This window comes from Rhinopithecus roxellana, chromosome 2 (genome assembly GCF_007565055.1).
Source record: "Rhinopithecus roxellana isolate Shanxi Qingling chromosome 2, ASM756505v1, whole genome shotgun sequence".
Classification (NCBI taxonomy): domain Eukaryota; kingdom Metazoa; phylum Chordata; class Mammalia; order Primates; family Cercopithecidae; genus Rhinopithecus; species Rhinopithecus roxellana.
Genome location: NC_044550.1, coordinates 143,418,993 through 143,431,073, shown reverse-complemented (window position 1 = coordinate 143,431,073; position 12,081 = coordinate 143,418,993). Strand labels below are relative to the sequence as shown.

General features: G+C 43.9%; 1 protein-coding gene and 1 non-coding gene across 8 annotated transcripts in view; both read right to left on the bottom strand.

The window, feature by feature from the left end:
- N4BP2 (NEDD4 binding protein 2) overlaps window positions 1-12,081 on the bottom strand; it is a 95,506-nt gene that overhangs the window by 70,538 nt on the left and 12,887 nt on the right. For all 7 annotated transcript variants that reach the window (XM_010384591.2, XM_030921691.1, XM_030921687.1 and 4 more), the window contains exon 2: window positions 6,364-6,460. The gene's annotated coding sequence lies outside the window, so the exon portion shown is untranslated. The remainder of the gene's footprint in view (window positions 1-6,363; window positions 6,461-12,081) is intronic.
- Window positions 2,540-2,648, bottom strand: LOC115895906. Its single transcript, XR_004055972.1, has one exon. It is a non-coding gene; the product is annotated as a U6 spliceosomal RNA (small nuclear RNA).

Below are 12,081 nucleotides of genomic sequence, written 5' to 3'. Positions count from 1 at the left end.
AGCCTCATCATTAATACATTAGTTTAAACAACCTTGTATAGCTTCTTCATATATATACCTGACCTAAACAGAGTGTATTTGAAAAGGATATAGAAAATAAGAATGCATAAGTAAGATTTGATATATTATGGAGAAATGTGAATGGACTGGCTCAAATGAACAATGTAAAAACAAATATACTCCCCCCTCCCGTCCTCAAAACAAATAATTATTAACAATACCATGAATATATGCATTTTTCAAATTATTCTGCCTCTATTATATAATTTTAACCTGATGTAAAATCTAATCAATAAATACTTGCTCACTGATTATCATCATAATATTCCAACATGGTAAGCAGAGGTCTTACCAACTCTATATTTTTGTTTTTGTTTTTGAGACAATCTCCCTCTGTCACCCAGGCTGAACTGCAGTGGCATGATCTCAGCTTACTGCAGCCTCAACTGCCCATGCTTAAGCGATCCTCCTGCCTCAACCTCCCAAGCAGCGAGGTCTATGGGCACATGTCAGCATTTTGGAAGGTCAAGGTAGGAGGATCATTTGAGCTCAGGAATTCAAGACCATCCTGGGCAACACAGCAAGAGCCTATCTCTAAATAAATAAATAAACAAAAAATACAAAACCTTCCCACTGAAAACCACATCATCAATACTAAAAAAAAAAAAAAAGCACTATATCAAGCCAGGCACAGTGGCTTATGCCTATAATCCCAGAACTTTGGGAGGCCGAGGCAGAAGGATCACTTGAGGTCAGGAGTTCAAGACCAGCCTGGCCAACATGATAAAACCCCGTCTCTACCAAAAATACAAAAATTAGCCGAGTGTGGTGGTGCACACTTGTAATCCCAACTACTCAGGAGGCTGAGGTTGGAGAATCGCTTGAGATTGTGCCACTGCACTCAAGCCTGGGCAACAGAGTGAGACTCCTCTCTAAACAATTAAAAAAATGAGAAAATAAAAATTGAAAAGCACCATATCATTATTCAAGATACACAATTTTATTACAGATTTTCTTAAAAAAACAAAATGTAGTATCCTAAAAATCACAAACTTTACTATTGATACTAATTCTGAGGCCAAGCACAGGTGGCTTATCCCTGTAATCCTAGCACTTTGGGAGGCCAAGGTGGGCGAACTGCCTGACCCCAGGAGTCCAAGACCAGCCAGGGAAACATTATAAAACCCGTCTCTACAAAAAAATACAAAACAATTAGCTGGGCGTAATGGTGCACACCTGTAGTCCCTGCTACTTGGGAAGCTAAGGTGAGAGGATCAGTTGAGTCAACAAAGTCAAGGCTGCACTGAGACATGAGCATGTCACTGTACTCCAGCCTGGGTGACACAGCGAGACCCTGACTCAAAGAAAAAGTTTATTTGTTTTGAGGCGGAGTCTCGCTCTGTCGCCCAGGCTGGAGTGCAGTGGCCGGATCTCAGCTCACTGCAAGCTCCGCCTCCCAGGTTTACGCCATTCTCCTGCCTCAGCCTCCCGAGTAGCTGGGACTACAGGCGCCCGCCACCTCGCCCAGCTAGTTTTTTTTTGTATTTTTAGTAGAGACGGGGTTTCACCGTGTTAGCCAGGATGGTCTCGATCTCCTGACCTCGTGATCCGCCCGTCTCGGCCTCCCAAAAGTGCTGGGATTACAGGCTTGAGCCACTGCGCCCAGCCAGAAAAAGTTAAAAAAAAAAGATATTAATTCCAAGCTTGCTATGCTACCATACACAAGTCAAGAAACTTAAAAAACCATTAAATATTTAGGAATATTGGGCTGGACACGGTGGCTCACGCCTGTAATCTCAGCACTTTGGGTGGCCGAGGCAGGTGCATCACCTAGGCCAGGAGTTCAAGACCTGCCTGGCCAACATGGTGAAACTCTGTCTCTACTAAAGATACAAGAAGTAGGCCGGGCGCGGTGGCTCAAGCCTGTAATCCCAGCACTTTCGGAGGCCGAGACGGGTGGATCACGAGGTCAGGAGATCGAGACCATCCTGGCTAACATGGTGAAACCCTGTCTCTACTAAAAAAAATACAAAAAACTAGCCGGGCGAGGTGGCGGGTGCCTGTAGTCCCAGCTACTCGGGAGGCTGAGGCAGGAGAATGGCGTGAACCTGGGAGGCGGAGCTTGCAGTGAGCTGAGATCCGGCCACTGCACTCCAGCTTGGGCGACAGAGCGAGACTCCGTCTCAAAAAAAAAAAAAAAAAAAAGATACAAGAAGTAGCCGGTCATAGTGGTACATGACTGTAGTCCCAGCTACTCGGGACACTGAAGCATGAGAATCTCTTAAATCCAGAAGGCTGAAATTCTGCCACTGTATTCCAGCCTGGGCAACAAGACTGTCTCAAAAAAAAAAAAAAAAAAAAAATATATACACACACACACACACACACACACACACACACACACACACATTTAGAAATACTCAACATCAGAAGCTTTAAATCTAATTCAAAAAGGTACAACCTGCATTTTTTTAAGTATTTTCTCTAAAAAGAACCTTATCAGCTATACAAATATTTATACAGTTTTAATACTGAAGCTAAAACTATGGAACACTTCACGAATCTGCGTGTCATATCCTTGCACAGAGGCCATGCTCATCTTCTCTGTAACATTCCAATTTTAGGAAATGTGCTATACTCCATAACATTTTATAAATAAATCTGTTATATGTAGTACATGACAAGGACAAGTAAGTTTGAATAACTTACCTCGGTGGAATAATATACAGAAAATAACAGATCTCTGTAACAATCAAAAAAGATATTGTGGCCGAGTGCGGTGGCTCACACCTGTAATCCTAGCACTTTGGGAGACTGAGGTGGGTGGATCACTTGAGGACAGAAGTTTGAGACTAGCCTGGTCAACATAGTGAAACCCCATCTCTACTAAAAATACAAAAATTAGAAGGGTGTGGTGGCCGGTGCCTGTAATTCCAGCTATTCAGATTACTGAGGCAGGAGAATCACTTGAATCCAGGAGGCAGAGGTTGCGGTAAGCCGAGATCGCACCACTGCACTCCAGACTAGGCGACAGAGCAAGATTCTGTCTCAAACAAACAAACAAAAAAGATATTCTGGCCAGGCACAGTGGCTCACGTCTGTAATCCCAGCACTCTGGGAGGCTGAGGTGGGCAGATCACTTGTTGGGAGTTCAAGACCAGCCTGGGCAACATGGTAAAACCCTGTCTCCACTAAAAATACAAAAATTAGCCAGGCATGGTGGTACACACCTGTAGTCCCAACTACTCAGGAGAATGAGGCAGGAGAATTGCTTGAACCCAGGAGGCAGAGGTTGCAGTGAGCTGAGATTACACCACTGCACTCCAGCCTGGGCAACAGAGCAAGACTCTCAAAAAAAAAAAAAATATACACACACACACACACAGACCCACATATGTATATTCTACATAATATTCAATATCGACCAACTAGGAATAATAGGCCTAAGAAAACTGATACTAAGAATCAAATATTTAGCTCCTTAAGACTATCAAAAAAGAAACAAACAAAAAAATATATCTGTATGTAATATATAGGGAAGTTACAGGACCCAAACACAGCATGCTCCCAAACACGATCAGCAAACAACTTCCTCAGAAAGAGAAGCTACCAAAAACCAGTATCATCAATGTCTTTCCCATGGATTAAGTTACCTACAAGACGATTTCAAAATACTACTATGATAAGAAAAAGGGAGATGGTAAAATCTCATGAGATACCAAAAGTATGTCACTAAAAAAGACATTTTTGGGCCGGGCGCGGTGGCTCACGCCTGTAATCCCAGCACTTTGGGAGGCCGAGGCGGGTGGATCACGAGGTCAGGAGATTGAGACCATCCTGGCTAACACGGTGAAACCCCATCTCTACTAAGAGTACAAAAAATTAGCCAGGTGTGGCGGCATGCGCCTGTAGTCCTGAGGCAGGAGAATAGCGTGAACTCAGGAGACGGAGCTTGCAGTGAGCCGAGATCACGCCACTGCACTCCAGTCTGGGCCACAGAGCGAGACTCCATCTCAAAAAAAAAGATATTTTTGGGTTTTTTTTGACACAAAGTCTCCCTCTGTCACCTAAGCTGGAGTGCAGTGACACCATCTGAGCTCAATGCAACCTCTGCCTTCCAGGTTCAAGTGATTTTCCTGCCTCAGCCTCCCGAGTAGATGGGACCACAGGTGAGGGCCACCACACCTGGCTAATTTTTGTACTTTTAGTAGAGACAGGGTTTCACCATGATGGCCAGGCTGGCCTCAAACTCTTGACCTCAAGTGATCCTCCTGCCTTAGTGTCCCTAAGTACTGGGATTACAGGCAGGAGCCACTGTACCTGGCCAAAAAATACTTTTTATAGAAAATGTAACCAAATTAAGTAACCAATAATCTTTAAAAATATCTATCAGGGGCAGGCATGATGGCTCACACCTCTAATTCCAACACTTTGGGAAGCCAAAGGAAGAGGATTGCTTAAGCCCAGGAGTTCAAGATGAGCCCGGGCAACATAGGGAAAATACCTCTACGAAAAATTTAAAATTAGCTGGGTCTGGTGGCACATGCCTGTCGTCCCAGCTGCTCAGGAGGCTGAGGTAGGATTGTTTGGGCCTGAGAGGCCAAGGCTGCAGCAGGCAGTAATCAAAGCACTGCATTCCAGCCTGGGCAACAAAGCAAAACCCTGTCTCAAACAAACAAACAAAAAGAGAAATATTTATCTATCTGTTATAACATCCTAAACACTTAGGAAAACAGTATAAACTATGGCAGAAATCATCCTTTGGAATACTATGCAGTAATAAAAAAAAAAATTAGGTGGAATATAGAAACAAGATGTGTAGGCCTGGTGCGGTGACTCATGCCTGTAATAACCCCAGCACTTTGGGAGGCCAAGGCAGGCAAATCATGAGGTCAGGAGTTCTAGACCAGCCTGGCCAATATGGTGAAACCTCGTCTCTACTAAAAATACAAAAATTAGCCAGGCATGGTGGCGTGCACCTGTAGTCCCAGGTACTCGGGAGGCTGAGGCAGAAGAATCGCTTTAACCAGGAGGCAGAGGTTGCAGTGAGTCGAGATCGCACCACTGCACTCCAGCCTAGGCAACAGAGCAAGACTCCACCTCAAAAACATAAATAAATAAAAGAAAAGCTGTGCAAAAACTAGACAGACCTCTGGGACATGTTGTTAAATGTTAAAGCCAGTTGCTGAAAAATATGTATCTTTAATTCCAAGTGTATTTCTGTATAATACATCAGCACTTTCTATAATCCTTAACTACTTATTGCAGTACTAGTCTTTCTTAATTTAGAGTCAGTCAGTGTTACTGACTTATTATATTTCCATCTATATGTGTTTATATCTACCACTAACAATGTTTCTTGAGAACATGGATCATGATATATACTCCAAAATGGTACTATGCATAGTAACACACATAAAATAGGTACACAAATATTTATGGATAGCTAACAATATGTAAAATATGAAGAAGCAAGATTAGCTTTTTTTTTTTTTTTTTTTTTTTTTTTTGACAGGGTCTCACTCTGTCACCCAGGCTGGAGTGCAGTGGCAAGAGCTCGGCTCACTGTAGCCTCTGCCTCCCAGGCTCAAGCAATCCGTGTGTCTCAGCCTCTAAAGTAGCTGGGACTACAGGTGCATGCCACCATGTCCTGTTAATTTTTATATTTTTAGTAGAGACAGAGTTTTGCCATGTTGGCCAGGCTGGTCTTGAACTCCTGGCCTCAAGTGATCTGCCTGCCTCATCCTCCCAAAGTGCTGGGATTACAGGCATGAGGCACCGTATCCAGCCAAGATTGGCCTTTAAGAATCAGAGAGGCTGGGTGCGGTGGCTCAAGCCTGTAATCCCAGCACTTTGGGAGGCCGAGACGGGCGGATCACGAGGTCAGGAGATCGAGACCATCTTGGCTAACACGGAGAAACTCCGTCTCTACTAAAAAATACAAAAAACTAGCTGGGCGAGGTGGCGGGCGCCTGTAGTCCCAGCTACTCAGGAGGCTGAGGCAGGAGAATGGTGTGAACCCAGGAGGTGGAGCTTGCAGTGAGCTGAGATCCGGCCACTGCACTCCAGCCGGGGTGACAGAGCGAGACTCCGTCTCAAAAAAAGAAAAAAAAAAAAAAAAAACCATCTCTACCAAAAAATACAAAACTTAGCTGGGTGTGGTGGCATACACCTATAATAGTTCCAGCTACTCGGGAGGCTGAGGTGAGAGAATCACTTGAGTCTAGCAGTTTGAGGCTGAAGTGAGTCAAGATCGCTCCACTGCACTCCAGCCTAGGTGACAGAGCAAGACCCAATTTCAAAAAAAAACAAAAACATCTTATGTGTAAAATATTCATACTCTACAACTTTAATAACACTTACTGTCTGTCTAGCATCGATGCTGTCAACATGCTCATTAAGGCCATGGTTGATATACGCAAACTCTACACCTCTTCTTGTTATCCAACATGTCTTCTTACTATAAAAGGAAAATTATATATTAAAGTCAAATTCACATCAAACTATAATCACAAAATAAATCAAAGTCAAAAATGTCTATAATATATATGATATTCCAAAGAAAAAGTGCAAAAGAGAAAAGACAAGAAAGACTGCACTTACTGCCACTGGAGGTGCTATTGCACTCTGAAAATGTCTACATAAAAGAAAGTAACTAAGCATTATTCTGCCTTTAAGTAGAACACTAATTCCAGATAACAAAATAGCCTTAGTTGATGAGAGAAACCTTATCTTTATAGACGGTGGCTAGCTACTAAATGTAAAAGAAACAACAGAACCCAAAACTGATTACCATTTTTAACCTATAATTGAATAGTTAATCAAGAATCATCAATGAATGCTAAAATCGTTAGGTGAAAAGTTGATAAAGAAATTGACCTGGCCAGCGGCGGTGGCTCACGCTTGTAATCCCAACACTTTGGAGGCCAAGGCGGGTGGATCACTTGAGGTCAGGAGTTTGAAACCAGCCTGGCCTACATGGTGAGACCTCATCTCTGCTAAAAATAAAAATTAGCTGGGTATGGTGGTGCACACCTGTAATCCCAGCTACTCAGGACAGAGACTGAGACAGGAGAATCACTTGGGAAGCGGAGGTTGTGGTGAGCCGAGATGGCACCACTGCCGTCCAACGTGGGCAACAGACAGAGACTGTCCCCAAAAAAAAAAAATGTCCCACAAAAAAAAAGAAAGAAAGAAAGAAATTTATCTGGGGCCGGGCACGGTAGCTCACGAGTATAGTCTTATTACTTTGGAGGCCTGGGGGTGGTGCAGGGAGGGATCGCCTGAGCTCAGGAGTTGGAGACCAACCAGGGCAACATGATGAAACCCCATCTCTACTAAAATTACAAAAATTAGCCAGGTGGGCTGAGCGCGGTGGCTCACGTCTGTAATTCCAGGACATTGGGAGGCCGAGGTGGGCAGATCACGAGGTCAAGACATCAAGACTATCCTGGCCAACATGGTGAAACCCCGTCTCTACTAAAAATACAAACATTAGCTGGGCATAGTAGCATGTGCCTATAATCCCAGCTACTTGGGAGGCTGAGGCAGGAGAATTGCTTGAACCAGGGAATCGAAGGTTGCAGCGAGCCAAGATCACACTGCTGCACTCCAGCCTGGCGACAGAGTGAGACTCCATCTCAAAAAAAAAAAATTATCCAGGCATGGTGGCACACGCCTGTAGTCCCAGCTTACTCAGGAGGCTGACGCATGAGAATCGCTTGAACCCAGGAGACAGAGGTTGCAGTGAGCTCAGATTGTGTCACTCCAGCCTGGGTGACAGAGGGAGACTCCATCTCAAAAAATTAAAAAAAAAAAAAAATTAGCCAGCCATAGTGGCACACGCCTGTAGTCCCGGCTTACTCAGGAAGGCTGATGTACGAAAATCACTTAAACCCGGGAGGCAGAGGTTGCAGTGAGCTGAGACTGTGCCACTACACTCCAACCTGGGCAACAGAGTGAGTCTCTATCTCCAAAAAAGTTAAAAAATAAAATAAAATTTTTTTAAAAAAAAGAAATTTGAGGCCAGGGGCGGTGGCTCACACCTATAATCCCAGCACTTTGGGAGGCCAAGACAGGAGGATCAACTGAGGTCAGGAGTTCAAGACCAGCCTGGCCAACATGGCGAAACCTCGTCTCTACTAAAAATACAAAACTATCTCAGCGTGGTGACGGGAGCCTATAGTCCCAGATACTTGGGAGGCTGAGGCAGGAGAATCACCTGAACCCGGGAGGCAGAGGTTGCAGTTAGCCAAGATCACACCATTGCACTCCAGCCTGGGCAACGAGCAAAACTCCGTCTCAAAAAAATAAAAAATAGGCCGGGCGCGGTGGCTCAAGCCTGTAATCCCAGCACTTTGGGAGGCCGAGATGGGAGGATCACGAGGTCAGGAGATTGAGACCATCCTGGCTAACACGGTGAAACCCTGTCTCTACTAAAAAATACAAAAAACTAGCCAGGCGAGGTGGCGGGCGCCTGTAGTCCCAGCTACTCGGGAGGCTGAGGCAGGAGAATGGCGTAAACCCGGGAGGCGGAGCTTGCAGTGAGCTGAGATCCGGCCACTGCACTTCAGCCTGGGCAACAGAGTGAGACTCCGTCTCAAAAAAAAAATAAAAATTAAAAAAATTTTAAAAATAAAAAATAAGAATAAAAAAATTTACCTGATGTCAAAGTACCACCCTACAGATTACTACTTGCTAAAAACAAAAAGAAAACCATAACTTTATAATGAAATGATCAGGTTCTCACCACATCAGCTTGGTGATCAAATACAGCATCAAAATAGTGGGACCTGACATAATATGCCTCTTAACTAGAAACAGTAGGAACTACACAGCATTACTACATGAGGTACTCTTCCAAAACTGTTTACCCTAAGTCTACTCACACCTTTAGATCTAACTCCCAGTTTACAGGAATTAAATATAGGGGATAGTGGCCGGGCGCGGTGGCTCAAGCCTGTAATCCCAGCACTTTGGGAGGCCGAGGCGGGCGGATCACGAGGTCAGGAGATCGAGACCCTCCTGGCTAACACGGTGAAACCCCGTCTCTACTAAAAATACAAAAAAAACTAGCCGGGCGCGGTGGCGGGCGCCTGTAGTCCCAGCTACTCGGAGGCTGAGGCGGGAGAATGGCGGGAACCCGGGAGGCGGAGCTTGCAGTGAGCTGAGATCCGGCCACTGCACTCCAGCCTGGGCGACACAGCGAGACTCCGTCTCAAAAAAAAAAAAAAAAAAAAAAAAAAAAAAAAAAAAAAAAATATATATATATATATATATAGGGGATAAAGGAAGAAGTAATACTATGCCATGAGAAAACAAGCAGCAATACAAAATGTAATCGTCTCAACAGATCTAACGGGTCAATACCACAGGGAAGCAGAAGCAGAGTAGAGAAGGAGGTGGATGGGTAGAAGAGACAGTTCTACCTATATATTTAAAAAGACTCAAGAGATTACAACCAAATGCAACGGGTAGCTCTTGACTAAAATCTGGCATTAAAAAAAAAAAAAAAAAAACATCAGCCTGACCAACATGGTGAAACCCTGTCTCCACTAAAAATACAAAAATTAGCGGGGCATGGTGGCAGACACCTGCAATCCCAGCTATTTGGGAGGCTGAGGCAGGAGAACTGCTTGAACTCAGGAGGAGGAGGTTGCAGTGAGCGAAGATGACGCCATTGCACTCCATCCTGGGTGACAGAGCGAGACTTCCTCTTAAAAAAAAAAAAAAAACCCACCACACAGCAATAAAAAACATTTTTGGAACAACTCAGGATATCTGAATATAGTATAAGTAGCATATATCAGGGAATCAGGTCACATGCCTGCAATCCCAGCACTTTGGGACACCAAGGCAGAAGGATCACTTGAGCCCACAAGTTTAAGACCAGCCTGGGCAACGTGGCAAGACCACATCTCTAAAAAAAAATACAAAAATTAGCCAGGCATGGTGCTACGTGCCTGTAGTCCCCAGCCACTCCAGGCAGGAGAATGGCTTGAGCCCAGGAGGTCAAGGCTGCAGTAAGCCATGAACGTGCGGCTGCACTCTAATCTGGGTGACAGAGCAAGACCCTATCTCAAAAAAAAAAATCAAAAAGTAGTATATTATTAGGGAATTATTGGTAATTTTGCTAGGAATGATAATGGTTTTATGACTATATAAAGAGAATGTCCTCCTTTTCCTTGGAGAGATCTGAAGATATATGTCTTCATATATATATATATATATATTTTTTTTTTTTTTTTTTTTTTTTGAGACAGAGTCTTGCTCTGTCGCCAAGGCTGGAGTGCAGTGGCCGGATCTCGGCTCACTGAAAGCTCCTCCTCCCAGGTTCACACCATTCTCCTGCCTCAGTCTCCAGAGTAGTTGGGACTACAGGCGTCCGCCAACACACCCGAAAAATTTTTTGCATATTTAGTAGAGATGGGGTTTCACCGTGTTAGCCAGGATGTTTATAATCTTTTAAAAGATCAAATACCAATCTAAATCTTTAAATGTCAAAGTCCAAAATACATACATTTATAATACAATTGGATTATACTTAAAAGGGAAAACTGAAAAAAACTTATTTGCCACTCTTAGTTTACTTTTAAATGGTTCAGGAAATTTATGTAAGTAGATAAAACACATATGGTAAAATGATAACAATTGTTGAATCAAGGAGGTGGGTACATGTGGGTTCAATGTATCATACTACTTTTCTATATCTGTATTTTCCTAATAAAAGTTTTTAAAATGTACCAATGCTTCAAACAAACTAGTTTGCTTCTAAGATGTTTGAAAAGATAAAACCATATTTAATCCACTAAAAGAATATCTCTACAAAGCAAAGAAAGAGTTTTGGGGGGTTGTTTTTGTTTTTTGATTTTTTAAGAGACAGGGTCTCACTCTGCCACCCAGGCTGGAGTGCAGTGGTACAACACTACAGCTTTGAACTCCTGGGTTCAAGTAAGACTCCTGCATCAGCCTCCCAAAGCTGGGACCACATGCATGCACCATTCTTCCCGGCTAATTTTTTGTTGTTGCTTCTTTTATTTTGTTTTGTAGAGACAGGGTCTCACTTTGATGTCCACACTGGCCTCCAACTCCTGGCTTCAAGCAATCCTCCTCCCCTCAGCCTCCCACAGTGCTGGGAATATAGGAATGGGCAACTGTGCCTGGCCAAAATCCTTTTTAATTCAAATATCAACTCTTAATTTGAAACATGTAGTTCAAAAATGCCAAGTTTTTATAAAGCAGGGCACACTCCATATTTCAAAGGTTATGTACAGGTTATCTGTCCTTACACGTTGAGAAGAAAAAAGAAAAATTCAATCATGCTGCGAGTTTAAAATGAAAGGAAGGGGAAAAAATGAAAGGAATTTTATTTATTTTTTTTTTTTAGACAGTCTCGCTCTTTCGCCCAGGTTGGAGTGCAGTGGTGCAACCTTGGCTCACTGCAACCTCCACCTCCCAGGTTCAAGTGATACTCCTGCCTCAGCCTCCTGAGTAGCTGGGATTATAGGCAAGCACTACCAAGTCCAGCTAATTTTTGCATTTTTAGTGGAGACGGAGTTTCACCATGTTGGCCAGGCTGGTCTTGAACTCCTGACCTCAAGTGATGGGCCCGCCTCAGCCTCCCAAAGGGCTGGAATTACAGGCATGAGTCACTGTGCCTGGCTGGGAATTTTTTTGTTGTTTTTTGTTTTTGTTTGTTTTTGAGATGGAGTCGCGCTCTGTCGCCCAATGGAGTGCCGTGTTGCGATCTCAGCTCACTGCAAACTCCACCTCCCGGGTTCAAGCAGTTCTCCTGCCTCAGCCTCCTGAGGAGCTAGGATTACAGGCACCCACCACCATGCCCAGCTAATTTTTGAATTTTTAGTAGAGACAGGGGTTTCGCCATGTTGGCCAGGCAGGTCTTGAACCCCTGACCTCAAGTGATCTGCCTGCCTCAGTCTCCCAAAGTGCTGAGATTAAAGACATGAGCCACCATGCCCAGCCTGGGAATTTTTAAAAGGATAAAAATTATGGCCAGGCTCGGTGGCTCACGCCTGTAATCCCAGCACTTTGGGAGGCCGAGGCGGGTGAATCACGAAGTCA